Genomic DNA, 15,171 nt, shown 5'->3' with positions numbered 1-15,171 from the left:
ACTCCTATTGGTATTTTCAGTAAAATTTGGTTTCTTTTATTTTGTTGTTATTTTTCTCTGTAGTTTCCCTATTTTTAATTTTACTGATTTCTGCTCTTTATTATTTCCCTTCTGTTTGCTTTGGATTTAATTTGCTCTTGTTTATGTGGTCTCTAAAGGTATAAGTTTGTTTATTTTTAAGTAGGCTTCATGCCCAACGTTGGGCTTGAATTCATGACCCTGAGATTAAAAGTCTCATGCTCTGACTGAGCTAGCCATGTACCCCTCTAACGGTGGAAATTTCTTTTTTTAATTTTTTAAAAAGATATCATTTATTTATTTGAGAGACAGAGAGAATGAGTGAGGAGGAGAGGGAGAAGGAGAAGCAGACTCCCCATTGAGCAGGGATCCCGATAAGGGGTTCAAACCCAGGATCCTGAGATAATGATCTAGGCAGAAGCCACACAGACGCTTAATCAGCTGAGCCACTTAGGTGCCCCTAAAGGTGGAAGTTTAGATCATAGATTTTTTTTTTCTAATACAGGCATGTGATTTTATACATTTCTCTCTGAGCACTGCTTTGGCTGAGTCTCATACATTTCATATGTTGTATTTTTATTTGAACTCAGTTCAGAATATTTTTTAACTTCCCTGTGATGACTTATTTGACCCGTGGGTTAATTAGAAGTGTGCTAATTTCCAAATATTTATGACTTTTCTAGATATCTTTCTATTATTGGTTTCTCATTTAATTCTGATATATTCAGAGACCATACTTTCTGTGATTTCAATTCTTTAAAATTTGTATTATGATCTAGGGGTCTCTGGGTGGCTGAGCTAGTTAAGCTTCTGCCTTTAGCTCAGGCCATGATCCCAGGGTCCTGGGATTAAGACCTGCGTCAGACTTCCTGCTAAGCAGGAAGCCTGCATCTCCCTCTCCTCTGCCCCTCCCCCCAGCTCGAGCTCACGTGTTCTCTTTCCCTGTCTCATTCTTTCAAATAAATAAATCTATTAAAAAATGAAATTGTGGGACGCCTGGGTGGCTCAGTTGGTTGGGCAGCTGCCTTCAGCTCAGGTCATGATCCCAGCGTCCTGGGATCGAGTCCCACATCGGGCTCCTTGCTCCGCAGGGAGCCTGCTTCTCCCTCTGACTCTGCCTTCCACTCTGTCTGCCTGTGCTCGCTCTCACTCTCTCTCTCTTACAAATAAATAAATAAAATCTTTAAAAAAAAAATGAAATTGTATTATGACCTAGAATATCATGTCTCTTTTTTAAAGATATTTTTAGTTTATTTTTTATTTATTTAAGTAAGCTCTCTGCCCAATGTGGGGCTTGAACTCACAACCCTAAGATCAAGAATCACACACATTCTGCTGATGGAGCTGAGCCAGCTAGGTGCCCCCAGACTATCATATGTCTTGATAAGTGCTATAGGTACACTTGAAAAGAATGTATTCTTTTCTTGAAAAGAATGCTGTTGGTGGGTAGAGAATTCTACAAATATAAATAGGTCAAGTTGGTTGATAGTGTTATTCAGGTCTTCTCAGTCTTTGTTGACTTTCTACTTATTCTATCCATTATTGAGAGAAATAGTGAAGGCTCCAAGTATAATTATGGATTTGTCTATTTATTCAAGTTTTTGCTTCATGTATTTTAAAGATCTGTTTTTAGATCTATACACAATTACAATTCTTCTTGGCAGTTTGATCCTTTAACATTGTATAATATCCCTTTTTATCTATGGTGATACAGAGCAACTCCCACTACTTCCTTTTTTAAAAAAAATATTTTATTTATTTATTTGACAGAGAGAGATCACAAGCAGGGAGAGAGGCAGGCTGAAAGAGAGGAAGGGAAGCAGGCTCCCTGCTGAGCAGAGAGTCCGATGTGGGCGGGACCCTGAGATCATGACCTGAGCGGAAGGCAGAGGCCTCAACCCACTGAGCCACCCGGGTGCCCCAACTCCCACTTCTTTTGACTAGTGTTTTAATGTTATCTTTTCAGTCCTTTTACTCCTAATCTATGGGTTGTTTATTACATTTCAGTTGAATCTTTTTTTCTTTTTTTTTTTTTAAGATTTTATTTTTTTATTTGTCAGAGAGAGAGGAGTGAGAGTGAGAACAGGCAGAGTGGCAGATAGAGGCAGAGGGAGAAGCAGGCTCCCTGCCAAGCAAGTGGCCCAATGTGGGACTCGATTCCAGGACGCTGGGATCATGACCTGAGCTGAAGGCAGCTGCTTAACCAGCTGAGCAACCCAGGCGTCCCCAGTTGAATCTTTTTAAAACTCATTCTGACAATTTTTGCTTTTAATTGGTATGTTTAGATTATTTACATTAGTGTAATAATGTGGTTGGACTTAAGTTACCCTTTTATTGATTTCTATTTGTTTCCTCTTTTTTATTTTTCTCTTTAACTTTTTCTGCCCTTTTTTTTTGGATTGTTTGGATATTTTTAGTATTTCATTATCTATTGGCTTTTTTGGTTCTCTCTCTAAGATATAAATACTTTGATTTTCTAATTTTTAACTGGTAAAATACACATAACAAAATTTATCATCTTAACTAATTTTAGTTGCATAATTTGTTATTACTAAATATATTTACATTGTTGTGCAGCCATTCTTCAGAACTTTTCCATCTTGTGAAACTGAAACCCCATACCTATTAGGCAATAACTCCCCATTTTCTCTCCTCCCAAGCCCTGGCAAATACCATAATACTTTGTATTTCTATGAATTTGACAGCTCTAGATAATGCATGTAAATGTATTTATATAGTATTTGTCTTTGTGACTGACTTATTTCACTTAGCATAATCTCAAATATTGTTGTAGCAAATATTAGAATTTACTTCATTTTAAAGGCTTAATAATTCCACTTTGTCTATATATCACATTTTGTTTATCCATTCATTTGCTGATGGATGCTTGGTTTCTAACCATCTTTGGTCTCTTGTGAATAATCTGCTATAAATATGGGTATACAGATGTCTCTGAGATTCTCCTTTATATTTTGGATATACACCTAGAAGTAGAATTATTATATCAATTTTTAATTTTTTGAGGAAGTGCCATAGTGTTTTCCTTAGCAACTGCACTATTTTACATTATCCCCAACAGTGCACAAGGGTTAATTTCTCTACATCTTCACCACACCTGTTATCTTTTCCCTTCCTCCCCCTCTTCCTTTCTTCCTTTTTTTGTAGTAGCCATTCCTAGTAGATGTGAAGTGATACCTCATTGTGGTTTTCTTTTATCCAACTTTATTGAGGTATAATTGACATGTAATCATTATGGTTTGATTTGCATTTCTATAATGATTAGTTATATTGAGCATCTTTTCAAGGGCTTGTTGGCCATTTGTATATCTTAGAGATAACAGTTTTTTTTTATTTGTTTGTTTCTTTAATTTATTTGACACAGAGAGATAGAGAGCTCGCGCAAGTAGGCAGAGAGGCAGGCAGAGAAAGAGGGGGAAGCAGGCTCCCCGCTGAGAAGAGAGCCAGATGCTGGACTCCATCCCAGGACCCTGAGATCATGACCTGAGCCGAAGGCAGAGGCTTAACCCACTGAGCCACCTAGGCACCCAGAGATACAGTGTTTTTAATGGTTATTTTAAGGATTATGATATGCATTCCTAACGTTTCACAGTTTATTTCAAGTGAAATGTCAAAATTTTATATCCAGCGTGCCTGGGTGGCTCAGTTGGTTAAGCTCAGGTCATGATCTCAGGGTTCTGGGATCAAGCCCCACGTCAGGCCCCATGCCCAACAGGGAGTCTGCTTCTCCCTCTCGCTCTCCCTCTGCCTTCCTCCACTGCTGTGTGTGCTCTCTCTCTTTCTCTCTGTCCCAATAAATAAAGAAAATAAATAAATTAAGAAAAAAATAAATTAAGAAAAATAAAATAAATAAAATAAATTAAAACAAACAAACAAACAAAAAACCTAAATCCAGGGCACCTGGGTGGCTTAGTTGGTTAAGCAACTGCCTTCGGCTCAGGTCATGATCCTGGAGTCCCAGGATGGAGTCCTGCATTGGGCTCCCTGCTCAGCAAGGAGCCTGATTTTCCCTCTGACTCCTCCCCTCCATTTCTCTCTCTTTCAAATAATAATAATAATTGGGGCGCCTGGGTGGCTCAGTGGGTTAAGCCGCTGCCTTCGGCTCAGGTCGTGATCTCAGGGTCCTGGGATCGAGTCCCACATCGGGCTCTCTGCTCAGCAGGGAGCCTGCTTCCCTCTCTCTCTCTGCCTGCCTCTCCATCTACTTGTGATTTCTCTCTGTCAAATAAATAAATAAAATCTTTAAAAAATAATAATAATAATAATTTAAAAATCCTAAATCCATATATATGCCTTTGTTTTCTTCTCTTCTGTTTGTGTCGTGTTGATCACATTTCTGTCATTTGAAAACTGCATCAAATGGTGTTATGATTTTTGGTTGTAATAGTCATACAAATTTTAAAGAACTTTAGTGAAAAAAAAATAGTCTTTTATATTTATCTACATATTTACGTTTCTTTTGCATTTCTTTCATGCTTCAAGTTCTGTGTTTCCCTGGTATCATTTCCCTTAGTTCTGAAGAACTTCTATTCTGTTTCTATTAGGTCTGCTGGCAATGTATTCTCTTTGTTTTTCTTACTCAGATAATGTCTTCATTTTACTTTCATAATGAAAGCTGCTTTGATTGACATTTAATTTTGGATAGTTTCTTTCAGCATTTTACAGATATCTCATTGTTCTTATTCTCCAAGGTGTCTCATGAGAAATCCATAGTCATTTGAGTCTTTCCTCCTCCATATGTTATGTATTATTTTCCTCTAGCTACTCTCAAGATTTTTTTCTTTATCTTGGGTTTCCAGCAGGTTTTTGTGTTTTGTTTCATTTAATTGAGTTATAATTGACATACAACACCATATTAGTTTTAGTTGTACAACACAACGATTCAATATTTGTATATCCAGTAGTTTTATTGTGATTTCTTGGGAGTGGTTTTCTGTGAGTTTATCCTGTTTGAAATTCCCTAAGATGCTTAAATCTCAGCAGATCTGTAAATTTACACTTTCACCAAATTTGTGGAGTTTTTGCTAATTATTTCTTCAAAAAAATTTGTATGTGTGCACTAACGGCTACCCAGAGATATCAAGACTTAATCCTAGAAATTAAAGTATTACTTTATTAGGAAAAACAGTCTTTGCTGATGTAATTAAGTTAAGGATTTTGAGTTAAGGCTCTTCCCCTGGATTTTGCAAGTGGGCCCTAAACGCCATCACAAGTGTCCTTATAGGAGGAGAGAGGAGAAGGAGATAACACAGAGATGCTAAGGAGAAGGCAATGTGAAGATGGAGTAGAGAGAGAAATGATCACAAGCTAAGGAATTCTGATAGCTACCAGAGGCTGGAAGAGTGCAAGTCATGGATTCTTTCCTAGAGCCTCTACTGAGAATGCAGCCTTTCTAACACCTTAATTTCAGAATTCTGGCTTCTAGATTTGTGAGGGAATGATTTCTGTTGTTTTAAGCCACAAAGTTTGTTGTAATTTGATATAGCATCAACAGGAAACTAATACACCTCCACTGTACCTTTACGTAGAAACTAATATACCTTTCTGGAACTCCAATGAAATGAATGTCAGACCATTAGATATTGTCCCACATATCTTAGAGGTTGTCTTCATTTTCTTTTCAATCTTATTTTTCCTCTTTCTTCAGACTGGATAATTTCTATTGATCTATCTTCAGGTTTCCCTACCACCTTTATCCTATTTTTGATCTTATTTAATGAAATTTTTTGTCTCTCTATATTTCTCAGTTTAAAGTATCTCTTTGTGGGGTGCCTGGGTGGCTTAGTTGGTTAAGTGTCCGATTCTTGATTTTGGCTCAGGTCATGATCTCAGGGTCAGGCTCTGCAATTAGCAGGGAGTCTCCTTGAGATTTTCTCCCTCTCCCTGTGCACCTGCCCCCCCCCAACTCGTGTTCTGTCTCTCAAATAAACAAATCTTTAAAAAAGAAAATAAAATTTCTATTTGTTTCTTTTCCATAATTTCTTTTTCTCTGGCTGAGGACTTGTATCTTTCCATTTTTTTTAAAAGATTATATTTATTTGTCAGAGAGAGAGAGAGAGGGAGAGTGAGTGAGCACAGGCAGACAGAATGGCAGGCAGAGGCAGAGGGAGAAACAGGCTCCCTGCCGAGCAAGGAGCCCAATGTGGGACTCTATCCCAGGACGCTGGGATCATGACCTGAGCCAAAAGCAGCTGCTTAACCAACTGAGCCACCCAGGTGTCCCTCTTTCCATTATATTTAAGCCTGTTCATTTTTGTCTTATAGAGCATAATAATAATAACTGTGTGGTATAATAAGAATTATATATTTGTTCTCTTCCCCAGGTTCCTAACAGAACTTCTATTCAATTAGCAATAATCGCGCTTTGGATAAACCTCATTGGCTACGATACTGCCACTGCGCAAAGCTCCTAACAGAACTTCTAAAACCCTTATAATAATTTCCTGAGCAATGAGGGTAATTAGGAATATTTTACATAGAGGTTCTAACCCTTAGGAATTTCCTGGGTGATAGGAGCATGTTTTGTTCTAATGAGTTGACTCTTGGTTGATTCCTGGATAGTTTCAGGGTTGGGACTGGTCATCAAGAATACCATTCCATGATTAGAAGTTTAGAACTTTCAGTCCTACCTCCATCCATAGGAAAGGGGAAAGAAGATGGAGATTGAGGTAATGCTTAATCATGTGTACATGATACCTCCATAAAAATCCATAAACTACAAGGAGAGCTTCTGGGTTGCTGCACACATCTGCATGCCAGGAAGGTGATGTACCCCAGTTCCATGGCAGCAGATGTTCCAACACATGGAACCCCTTTAGACCTTATCCTTTGTACCTCTTCATCTGTTCATCTGTATTCATTACAATATCCTTTATAGGAAACTGGTAAACATGAGTAAATGTTTCCTTGAGTTTTGCAAGCCATTCTAGCAAATTATTAAATCTGAGGGGGTGATTATAGGAACCCTTGACTTTGTAGCCAAGTCAGACAAAAATCGGTCCCATTAGGGACTCCTTACTTGTGACTGGCATTTGAATTGAAGATAGTCTTGTGGGACTGAGTTCATAAGTCTGTGGATGTTAAAATAGGATACCCAGTTGGTATCCAGAGTGGGAAGTGTAAGTGATGTACTTAAACTAACAAACAAACAAACAAAAAATCAGGGGCACCTGAGTGGCTCAGTGGGTTAAAGCCTCTGCCTTCGGCTCAGGTCGTGATCTCAGGGTCCTGGGATCAAGCCCCTCGTCATGCTCTCTGCTCCACGGGGAGCCTGCTTCCTCCTCCTCTCTCTCTGCCTGTCTCTCTGCCTACTTGTGATCTCTGTCTGTCAAACAAATAATTAAAATCTTAAAAAAAAAAAAAAACCCTCATACACTTGGTGTCAGAAGTGTTCTGTGGGCAGAGAAACAGTTTTCTTTTTGTTGGTGTCAGAAAAATGAGATTCTCTAGAATTGGGCCTTATCTCAAGGAAATACTTGATTTATGAAGAGAAAGCATGAAAGGGTAGGAAGTAAAGAACCTTTGAGCCCTGGATGGCTGCCTAGTCACCCATGGTATGAAACTGCAGCTGTACTGCAATCAGTGACTAAAGGTAAAAATTGACAGTGGAGGGGCGCTTGGGTGGCTCAGTCAGCATCTGACTCTTAGTTTCAGCTCAGGTGCTGCTGTCAGGGTCCTGGGATCAAGTCCTCTGAGCCCTGCATCGGGCTTGGTGCTCAGCACAGAGTCTGCTTCTCCCTTTCCCTCCCCTTTTGCCCCTCCCCCAGCTCTAGCGCTTTTTTTCTCTGTCTCTCAAATAAATAAAATCATTTAAAAAAATTACCAGTATAATTTAGAAATGGTGGTAGACCCAATTCCTATAGAGTTGTCTTATTGGATATGTAAGGAAATGAAAAATAAGAAGAAACATGTTAACCATGTAATCCTTTGGTTATTGTTATCTATAATATTAAGAAGAAAGAAAGTGTGGTTAGGCTTTGATGCTGGACCAAGCTCAGACTTTGATTGGTCTGAGCTTTGGCCACAAAGCTGCCCACAAAGGGAAAAATAATGCTGGAGCAATAGAAATTACCTCTAATACCTCTGGTCACCAATAAGGTAGTCAAAATGGGAGAAAGGCAAAACCAAGAAACTACTGAGAACAGTGGTTATAGTGTGAAGGATTTGTCTCATTTTGTAGATCAGTACCATCAGCTTTCTGAAGGACCTTTACTAAAATGGATTATAAGAGTAAATAAGGAGAAGTATCTTTGGTTTTAAATGCCGCTTATGAAAGAGTTTGGGCTGGTACAGGATCTGAAGCTCACTGTTAAACAAGCACACATGGCTATACATGATCCAGACAAACATGTGGTTATTCTCAAGAGAAGAGCTATCCTGTTGGACTGGATAAAAGTCACTGGAAATTGTATTTATCTGAGAAAGGGCGAACTGCCTCACTCCCCCCATAATTGCCAAATAGAACCAATTGCAGATGAAGCAGCTGATGTGCTTTCTATGCAAGCATTAAGGCACTGGCTTTATGATGACTGGGCTATTCACTTGATGAATATGCTTATTACTCAGGTTCTGGAAGACGCTGTGATTAAGGAGGCTTCTGTTGCACGAGCATGCCATATAACTTTACTTTTGCAGAAATGAAACAACATTATGAGAAGTCCTATCAGATTTGCGGTCTCAGTTTCTCAGTATGGGTTTTACTGAAAACAAGATCATTAAAGTAACAAGAAAATGGGGGAAAGACAGAGGGGCATGTCAGGGGACTTGTCTCAGCAGAGTGGAAGGCTTTAGAAGGTTATAGAGGAATGGAACGAGAGTGGTGGATGTTGATAGTGTTGAAACAAAGACGTTGATACAGCACTATCAAAGTTGGATTGGCCAGTGGGACTCCCTGCTAGTTCCTCAATGTTGAAAGGCCCCAAATTAGTCTGCTTCATTGACCTCAGTTTGGAGGAATTTTTAAAGCCAGAAGGTATAGATTACAATGAGAAAAATCTACCCAGAATTGCTTGGGGGTGATGGCTAGGTTTATTAATCAAGATAAAGATTTACCAAGAGGCCAGAATTTTCTGGCCTGACACCCAAGGCCATATGAACTTGTGTGGATAAAATGATCAGGGGACAGAGAAATTTCTGGTACTCCTTTGCAACACAATTCCATGCACTGTGGTATGGAAACCTGTTTATGAAGCTCTAACTTGGACTACCATCCAATCGAGAAAATATAGAAATATAAGAGTTTATAGGATTATAAAATTAGATGTTGAAACAGACTTTATATAAAGAAATTGTCTCTTTTATCTGAATGTTTTATAAGAATGAATATTATGTATGACTGGGGAGCACCTTCCATGGTCAGTGTTATAAAACCAGAACCTATTGATGAAGTCCTAATGGAAGCTACAGCTAAGAAAGTAAAGGCTGATGAAATTAAGGTGAAAGTATTTTTTTTTTTAATTTTTTAGATTTTATGTATTATTTGACAGAGAGAGACACAGTGACAGAGGGAACACAAGCAGGGGGAGTGGGAGAGGGAGAAGCGGGCTTCCTGCTAAGCAGGGAGCCAGATGCAGGGCTCGATCCCAGGACCCTGAGACCATGACCTGACCTGAAGGCAGACGCTTAATGACTAAGCCACCCAGGCGCCCCAAGATGAAAGCTTAGATGAGAATTAATGTTTCAGTGGGCCTTACGTGAAATGGTTTTATCTTTCACCTGGTTGCATTATGGGGATGAACATTATATCTGGTTGGGGAACAGCTACCTATAATTGTAAAATAGAAGGCATGTAAATCTGCCCTTCAAGCAATATTAATTGGACATGCTAAATGGGAATCAATAAGATTATGTGAATCTTAACGATATAGAATAGGATCTGGAGTGCTGATTGGACAAATTCTTTTTTGTTTTTGCTTTTTTTTTTTTTTTTTAAGATTTTATTTATTTATTAGAGAGGGAGAAGCAGGCTCCTCGCTGAGTAGGGAGCCCGATGTGGGGCTCTGTCCCAGGACCCTGGGATCATGACCCAAGCCAAAGGCAGACACTTAACCAACTGAGCTGCCCAGGCACCTCTGGACAAATTCTTTGTGCAATAACTGTATGTGGAACATATACTGGGGCTTATCACAAAAGCCTGGGAGCACCTCCCACCTCAAATGGAGAATTCCCATTTGAGGGGCAATTATTAGGTTGTGTCAGATGTTAATTAAAACTCCCCTTATGGGGCACCTGGGTGACTCAGTGGGTTAAAACTCCTGGGGATAAAAATATATGTTTATGAAAAATTAAAAATTAAAAAAAAAACTCCCCTTATGACTTGGACATAAAATCTTGAAACCTAAAATGCCTTTGATGTCTTAATAGTGTTGGAAAAACACTGTACTGGGGAGGGCAGTGCCCAGAATAGTTCCATAATAAAATGAAAATAGTTTATACAGAGTCATGCTACCTGTGGAAAGCAAAGATGATGTACTTACAATAGGGAGCGTCTTTTCAAACCCTAAGCCTGACTTTGAAATTTTGAGGAGCCTCTAGATTCTTTCATCACTTGGACTATGCCCTATAGACATCTCTTAGATGACCAACAAAGATCTCCTTGGTTCATGGATGGCAGTTGTAAAATAAGTGGACAAAATCCTGTTTGGGAGACCACCATGCTGATCAGAGAAGGTAAAAATCAGCTAGGTATGCCAAATTGTATACTGTTTTCTTAGCAGTGGTGGAAGAATTAGACAATGATAACAATCCCTAGATTTCATTTTTACCATGGACAATGGCCAATGAAGGGCAGTGGAAACCTGGCCTATTAAAGGGGTGCCAGTATGGGGCATAGCTCTGTGGAAAATCACTGTGGAAATTTGAGGGGCATATTGAACTAGGAGGTATCAGTGTCCATCAGGAAAAAAAAAAACCCTTTCTGGACATTTTGAATATTATTTTATGATATTCTCAATTCTAGTAAAATCCTTTGAAGGATGTTGACTTTTATTATTGTCTTCAACAGTCATTATGTCACTTGGATTGAGACTGCAAGATCTGTCTTGCCTTGTTATCCCTCTCTCTCTCTAGGAGAGAGAGGAAGGGAAGCAGGCTCCCTGCTGAGCAGAGAGCCCGATCTGAGGACCCTGGGATCATGACCTGAGCCAAAGGCAGAGGCTTTAACCCACTGAGCCACTCAGGCGCCCTTGTTATCCCTTTTGGATTCTAATATCAGAACTGTTTTCAAATCCTATGCTGTGTTCTTTAAATCTGTCCTACATCTTTGCTACTTAGGGGTTGATCTTGGACTTTGGTTTGCTTTATACTGTCCTTCAGTTCTCAAGGACTTTACTCTGTTGCTGTGGGATGTTCTCTCTCTCTCTCTCTCTCTCTCTGTGTGTGTGTGTGTGTGTGTGTGTGTGAGAAATGAGCCCTGGATATATGCTCATTTGTACACCGAACCAGCTCTCTCCTCTCTGGGATTGTCTTCAACTTCCTGCCTCTATCCTATAGCTAGAATGATGAGGTTTCTCTAGGAGTTTTATTTTTTTATTTATTTTATTTTATTTTATTTTTTTTAAAGATTTTATTTATTTGACAGAGATCACAAGTAGGCAGAGAGACAGGCAGATAGAGAGTGAGAGAAGGAAGCAGGCTCCCTGCTGAGCAGAGAGCCCGATGTGGGACTCGATCCCAGGACCCTGAGATCATGACCTGAGCCGAAGGCAGCGGCTTAACCCACTGAGCCACCCAGGCGCCCCTTCTCTAGGAGTTTTAGTTGGCCATTTCACAACAAGAGAAAAGAGAGGGAAAAATGGGGATTTCTCCCCCACTACTCTTTTAAAACCCAAGGACCGTTTTTCTCAGTTTCTCTGTCTACAAAGACAGGGTTGCTCTAAGAGTTTTAGCTGCTTTTTCTGCCACTGCCACAGCTTCACTGGGCACCCACCATCCTGTAAAATTCTCTCTCACTACCCATCCGCATACACACACACACACACACACACACACACACAGAAGTATGAATCTCCTGTATGGATCGTTTTTCCAGTTTGATTCTTCTCCCACTACTGCTTTTGCTTTTATTAACTTTTCTAGAGTGCTCAGGTAGTGGCTTTTGTACTTCATCCAGAGTGTTTAGTTATAATCAGCAGTGGAGACAGTCTTCAGTGGACTGTTCCTTGCCCAGCACTGAAATCTCTGAACATTTATTACTTGTATTAGCTATTTAATGTCTGACTCTTCCACAATTCTCACTGTCAGTAGGGACTATTTTGGTTTTATTACTGTATCCCCATTACTAATACAGTTTTTGGCAAATACTAAGAACCCAATAAATATTTACTGAATATATGAATGAATGGACATTTTTCAGATCTCATCTTGGGTTGACTTTTTGTAGCATTCTACACCATGGATTGTTCTTACCTGGAATCTTTTCCCTCTAGTCTTCCTTATTAGTAAAGTCTGCTGGTTTCATCACTTCTCTAGCCTTCCTTTATTGGTAAGTTGCCCTTCCTTCCTTTCTCTTTCTTTCTTTCTAAGATTTTATTTATTTATTTGAGAGAGAGTGTGTGAGCAGGAGGGAGAGGGAGTGAGAATCTGAAACAGACTCTGTGCTGAGTGTGGAGCCTGATGCAGGGCTGGATCTTACAAGCTTGAAATCATGACCCAAACCAAGAGCTGGACACTCAGCCAAGAGAGCCACCCAATCATCTCAAGTTGCCATTTCTTTATGAACATTACACCTTCAGAAATGGCTTTTGAAAAGGGGTACCTGCATAGTCACCTCATGTAGGCAACACCTAAATTCTTAGTAATAAATACTCAGTCACCATTTCATCATTCTAGAACAAAGTAGATATTTGTTAACAGCATAGTTACACTCCTTTGCTGTTTTCTAGTTACCTGTTATTAGGGCCTCTTTAACTCTTTTTCCCTGTTTATCTAGTTAATTATTTGCTACACACACATTTGCTAGAATATAATTTTCAAAAACTTAAAAACATGATTCTTATTCAAATATAACAGGAAAATATTTCAGATATTTTATTCAACTCATTAACTGTGAGAACATATAAGATACTAAGACTGATTCAAAAAAAATTCAAGAACAGAGAATTTATATAGTCAAAGGAATGCTGAAAACTAATTTGTCAACAGATGCAGATTTCTGCATGGTAAGAGACATACTATTTCGGGTTATGTTTTTTCCAGATGTAAAACAGTTATATTTCTACCAGGAGATTTGTATTTATGTGACTAAGGACAGGAGTCATTTGCATTGCTCTCTAATAGGAAGAGCAATTTGCTTTGTTATTGGTTACCTGCAAGTTAATCATTACCCCTATAAAGTTGTAAAATAGTCTAGTCAATAGAAAGTCAGATTAAGATGTACATTCCTACACAATCGGCTAATTCCCAGAGGGTCTGCTAAATATATTTTGTATTCCATTGGAATGATCCCAGTGATTTCTTCTGCCTTTTTCCAAGTTTTTAATGTTTTTTCTTAATGCTTTTACCCTGATAAGAAAACTTTACTTCTGCTTTGCTATAGTACCTGTCCCCTTTCCTTCATAGAATGTTCTTTCCCCTCCTTGTGCCCAGTTATCTCTCCAGCACCATTAAATCTTGGCCCTAGCTTGCGTCCTTTGAACACAAATTTTTGGTTTTCTTTCTCTTACTGTTATATGATGTGGCTGATCCACAGTTCACTTCCTAAACATTTGGAGAATAATTTGGAGTGTAAGTTTTTTATTTTATGGTATAGTAAGATGGTATTATTTTTATTAAAAATGGTCTTTATTGGGTTGGCATATGTATATTTTCAGTTCTACTTTAAGCACTGTTTTAAACTACAAGTGATTGGGTTTTTTTGTATGGGAATTGTATCCACTAAGGTACCTGGGTGCCTCAGTTGGTTAAGTGTCTGCCTTCAGCTTAGGTTATGATATTGGGGTCCTACGATCAGGCCCTGTTTTGGGCTCCCTGCTCTGTGGGGAGTCTGCTTGTCCCTCTCCCTCTCCCCACTCATACTGTCTCTTTCTCAAATAAATAAATAAATAAATAAAATCTTTAAAAAAAAAAAAAGAAAGAAATTGTATCCACTAATTCAGAGATAGTAAATGGATAGCACTTGTGCTGTCACTTCATCTACCCATACCTATGGCAGATAGTGACAACTGATGTTCATTCTTGTTCATTCTTGTCAAGTTCATTCTTGTTTAGCCTGAACTCAGCCTCAATTCCTTCTTCACAGAGAATCCAGCCATTCCTATCAATAAGTTGAAGTTGACCCTATGTGAACATGTTTTAAGTGAATGCTTTTAGGAAAAATGTCATAGAGCAATCTGGTTCTAGAGTTGGGATATAAGAAGGCAGTCTTTGTTTTTCTCTCAAAATAGAAATGTCTTTGGGAATTGTTTTTAGGTAATTAGTTGTATGAAGTTGAGTATAATCTTAAAAAACACGTTTTCCTTAATGCAGATCAAAATCACGCCAGTCAGAATGGCTAGAATCAAAATGACAAGAAATAACAAATGTTGGTAAGGAATTGGAGAAAACAAAATCCTCATGCACTGTTGGGAATGTAAATTGGTGTAGCCACATTGGAAAACTATGGAGGTTCCTCAAAAAATTAAAAATAGAGGGGTGCTTGGGTGGCTCAGTGGGTTAAGCCTCTGCCTTCGGCTCAGGTCATGGTCTCAGGGTCCTGGGATTGAGCCCCACATCAGGCTCTCTGCTCAACGGAGAGCCTGCTTCCCCCTCTCTCTTTTCCTGCCTCTCTGTCTACTAGTGCTCTCTCTCTCTTTCAGATAAATAAATAAAAATATTTTTAAAAATTAGAAATAGAAATACCATATGATCCAGTAACTCTACTACCCAAAGAAAACAAAAACTAATTCAAAAAGATATATGCATCCCTATGTTTATTGTGGCATTATTTAAAATGGCCAGGATCTGGACCAAGCGTCCATCGATAGATGAATGGATAAAGATACGGTGTATATATAGAACGGAATATTATTCAACTAGAAAATAAATGAGCTATTGCTATTTCTGGCAACATGGATGGACCGTGAGGGTGTTAAGCTAAGTGAAATGAGTCAGACAGAGAAGGACAAATATCACATCGTTTAACTTGTATGTGGAATCTAA

At 38.8% G+C, this 15,171-nt stretch overlaps 1 protein-coding gene across 1 annotated transcript in view; it reads left to right on the top strand.

Annotated features, from left to right (window-relative positions):
• The window catches only part of RPS6KB1 (ribosomal protein S6 kinase B1), a 71,069-nt gene extending 61,600 nt beyond the window's left edge, over nucleotides 1–9,469 (top strand). The window contains exon 17 of the transcript XR_014304632.1: nucleotides 9,353–9,469. The gene's annotated coding sequence lies outside the window, so the exon portion shown is untranslated. The remainder of the gene's footprint in view (nucleotides 1–9,352) is intronic.
• Nucleotides 9,470–15,171: the final 5,702 nt, after the last annotated feature.

The sequence above is a fragment of the Mustela nivalis genome, assembly GCF_964662115.1.
Source record: "Mustela nivalis genome assembly, chromosome: 17".
Classification (NCBI taxonomy): Eukaryota; Metazoa; Chordata; class Mammalia; order Carnivora; family Mustelidae; genus Mustela; species Mustela nivalis.
The sequence above is the reverse complement of the archived record's forward strand: the minus strand, read 5'-3'. Positions and strand labels throughout refer to the sequence as shown.